Genomic DNA, 4,215 nt, shown 5'->3' with positions numbered 1-4,215 from the left:
GGACTCTGTGTGATTTATTTTTTTTTTTTTTTTTTTTTTTTTTATTTTTTTTTTATTTTTGGGACAGAGAGAGACAGAGCATGAGCGGGGGAGGGGCAGAGAGAGAGGGAGACACAGAATCGGAAACAGGCTCCAGGCTCCGAGACATCAGCCCAGAGCCTGACGCGGGGCTCGAACTCACGGACCGCGAGATCGTGACCTGGCTGAAGTCGGACGCTTGACCGACTGCGCCACCCAGGCGCCCCTCTGTGTGATTTTTAAGCCTGTCCATGAGACCCAGAAACAGGGCGGGGGCAGACTGGGTCCCAGAGGGCGCACACCACAGCCGTGGGGCGGACTGGGCAGACGGTGGGCGGGGCACCTTCTTCAGGGGGGTTCCTGCTGCCTCTGGCTGTTGGGGGCTGGGGAAGAACGCTTATCCATTCAGAGGGTGGGGGAGGGGAGGAGTCCCGCGCGGCCCTGTCCTGGGCCTCAGGACGCATTTATCTCCCCAGCAGGCCTTGTGTGGTGAAGGAACCTTCTAGAACAAGGCTCCATCTTTTTCCCCACAAAGCTTCGGGTTCCCCATCACGCTGACGCTGGGCTCAGTGGGCGTGCACGAGTGTGTGTGCACGAGTGTGTGTGCGAGTGCACGAGTGAGCTTGTGTGTGCACTCGCGGGCACGCAGCCCCACCGCAGATGGAACCCGTACCCCTTCCCCCGTGCCCCCTGCGACCCCCAGATCTGCCGAGAACCTCCATGTTCCTAAAGCCCCGCCCCCTCTTCCTCAGACGGGCCCCTTCCCCCCCCCCACCCCCCACCCCGTGCAGAGACGCACCAGCTCCACAGCAGCACCCGGGGGTATGGACAGGGCCGGCCCTTGGTCCAAAGACCTGGCCAGGCCAGTCCCAGGTGGGGTGGGACCGCCCTTTACAGTTTATGGAGTGCACCCACCGGCACAGGCTCGCCCTCTCCCCTGTGAGTGGAGGGTAGAGCACCCAAGGGCCCGGAGCCCTGCTGGGTCCCAGCCCTGCCCGACCCCGCTGCCGCGGCGGCCACACGGCACGCGGAGCTGACCTCAGAGTTCGACCCCTCCTATCGGTGACCGGCTGCTGGCGTGGGGGCTCCCTTGGCCCCGCGGGATGGCGCCGGCCACGCAGGGGCAGGGGACGGGCTGCAGGCCCCGAGGCGGCCCTCCTGGGGCAGCACGTTCGGCGCTGGGAGCCGCTCCGCTGACCGGCTGACCCCGCAGCTGTGGGCGGCACCCGACTCGGCGCCGCTGACCCCCCCGAGGGGATCAGGTGTCAGGGCGCGCCACCTCTTCCTGCGGGTGAGGTGACTAATCCCCCACCCCCTGGAGAGAGCAGGGCCCCCTGCCTGGAACTGCAGCTGGACAGCAGGAAGGAACCTGACAGGGGGCAGCCCAGCGGCCCCTGCCCGGATTACGCCAAGTTATTTCTGGAAGGAGCTACAAGCTGGGTGTGGTCACCAAGGCCACCACGAGGCTCTTCCCACGGGGGAGGCTCCTCCAGGCCGTGGCTTGGGGCCGCCACCCTTGGGCTCCAGGAGGGTGTGGGGGATGGGCTGTCACCTCTGGGGCGGAGGTATGTGGCCAGAAGAGGCCCCAGTGGGTCAGGGCTGCCCCGGGCCCCTCGAGACCTCACCTCCTGCGGCCTCCGTGGGAGTCTGGCCTTGGGGAGCCCTTGGGGGCTGAGCGAAGGGTTCGTGGCTCTGACAGGGAAGGGGTGCTGCACGCCCACACTTGGAGAGCACAGACTGGGGGCGAGCTTCTGCCCAGAGACGGGGAGGCCAGGTGTTCCCAGAGAGGGGCCAGGTGTTCCCCTCTGTTCCCAGAGGGCAGGTGTTCCCAGGTGTTCTCGCTCCCAGGGAACGAGAGGGACGCAGGATGCTGGGGAGCTTATGGCCGTGGCAGGCGGGCCAGGTCACAGTCGTCTCCTGACCTGTCCTCTCAGCATCCCCACACTGTCCAGGGACACTGGAATCTGGCAGACTCCCGCCTCCCCCAACCGGCCCTGACCCGTTGGAGAAGGCTGCTGGGTCTGAGGCCGGATCCCCGGGGCACAGCTCCACCGGACGCTGGAGACACAGGGCTGCCTTTGGGGTGCGCCCTTCTGGGTGGGCGAGGTGTCGGGGGACACCCGTACCGGACCTGGGCACGCCTCCGCCCAGTGACACAGTGACACAGTGACACGGCCTGTGGACCAGAGGCTGCAGACGACACGCCCACCTACAACGGAATGGCCAGAAGCCACCAGGACCACTGCACCCCGGCTCGGCAGAGGGACTCACGACCCCGGACACCGCTGGGAATGTCAGCAGGGCGCCGAGAATGACCGTTCCAGAGGGGGACACGCGGGGCACGGAACAGGACCCCACGAAGGAGAGGAGGCGAGGGCACTGCCCAGGCGCGTGTCTGTGAGTCGTCTGACCCACGTGGCCCAGGCGGAGCTGCCTCGGTGTGGTCTGGGGAGGCGCGTGGCAGACGTGCTGTGTCAGGGCTGCTCCGACGTCCGGGTCCACACGACAAAGGGTGCAGCGACGTGGGAGCCGGGGTGCACGCTGGCGGGCGTAGCACAGCAGCCCCCGTGCGCCGGAGGGGCACCTGCCCGCTCAGCGGCCTGGCGGGACCGGGCACAGGTGGGCAGGCACACGCATGACTCGGAACAGAGACACAGGGGAATAAGGCAGAAAGGGCGACTTGAGCGGCTGAGGTGGGAGACTGTGGCGTCTGTGGGTGGGGGTCCCAGTCTGTGCAGCTGCAGGCGTGGCTGAGGGGGGCCAGGACAGGCGGACAGGTGGCCGAGGTGGGCGTCGGGGTCAGCGAGGACCGGGCCTCAGCTCTGAGTGAGGGGGCCCTGGGGGCGTGGACAGAAGCGGTCCGGCTCAGCCTTGTCCTTCAGACCCCCGCTGCCGCTGGAAGAAGGAGGAGACCAGAGGGGAGTGAGGCGGGGTCAGAGGTAAAGGCGACAGGTCAGCCAATGCACAGGGGGAAGGAGGGCACCTGAGGGAGGGGCTGGGAGGCGGGAGCTCAGCAGCCCCCACCCCCCCTCCCCCACGCTGCCCTTGACCATTAGCTGCCCTGTGAGGATGTCAGGGTGGACAGGCGGGTGTGCGGGGGGGGGGGGGGGGGCCGGGACAGGGCAGGAAGCAGCCCTTGCTGGGCTGGGAAAGAGGGGGCAGCCCTCCCACTGGGGAGTTGGGACATCAAAGGAGTGAATGTAGACAGAAAAGACGGGGGAGGGGGGGTGTGGAGTGGAAGGTGGGGAGGGGAGGGGATGGGAAAGGGGAGAGGGAAAGGGACAGGAGAGGAAGGGAGGATGGGAAGGGGGAGGGAAAGGTGGGGAGAGGAGGAGAGATGACCAGAGGAGAGGGGATGGGGGAAGGGAGGGGAGGGGAGGGGAGGTGGGCCTCCTGGGTGTCCTCCAGAAACAGGACCTGGTCGCGGGAGAGAGTCCTTTGACCAGATTTAAAATACCAGCCGTGCCTGATGACCGAGGGTGTTGGCGACATAAAGTACGGATTTCTGTCCACGGGGAGAGGGTGACCGAGGTGGGCAGGGCCTGGAGAAGGTGTTGGCTGTGTCCACAACCTCTGTAGTGGTGGCTTTCTCACAGGTCGTAAAATCCACCAGTGTCACACCCAGGTTCTTATTTCTTTACAGAATAGAATAAAAATAAATTGTCGGCGTTACCGTTATAAAGCCTGCGCGCCTGGTCCTAGACGAAAACACATTCCTGACGGAGGGGAGGTTCGGGAGCCGGGAGCCGAGCAGGGGTGAAAGCAAGACCCGCCCAAACCATTAGGCACGTTTCTGATGGCGGGGGTGGGGGTGGGGCGGCTAATGAGATTGTGATCAGCCCAGGGGCCCAGGACCCCTGCCTGCCCAGTGCCCAGCTCAGGGGCTGGCGGGAGGGTTCCGGGAAGGGTGCCCAGGACAGGTGCACGCTGACGCGGCCCCAGGAGGACAACAGCCCAGGCAAACAGTCTGGGTGGCCCCCTGTGGGGCTCAGGGAAGGCAGTGCCCCTGGCCCCGCTCAATCTGTGCCCCCACGAGCTCAGGGCTACCTTGTCCCTCTTGAGCACCCAGGTCGCCTGGCCTATCCAGTGACAGCAGGTGAGGTACCCTGGGGCAGCCCGGGTGTCTGGAGTCTGTCCCTGGGTAGTAGCCCCGACCTCGCATCCCCTAGGCTTGGTTTTGAGGGTCCCAGGTAAAGC

This window comes from Neofelis nebulosa, chromosome 10 (assembly GCF_028018385.1).
Source record: "Neofelis nebulosa isolate mNeoNeb1 chromosome 10, mNeoNeb1.pri, whole genome shotgun sequence".
Lineage (NCBI taxonomy): Eukaryota > Metazoa > Chordata > Mammalia > Carnivora > Felidae > Neofelis > Neofelis nebulosa.
The sequence above is the reverse complement of the archived record's forward strand: the minus strand, read 5'-3'. Positions refer to the sequence as shown.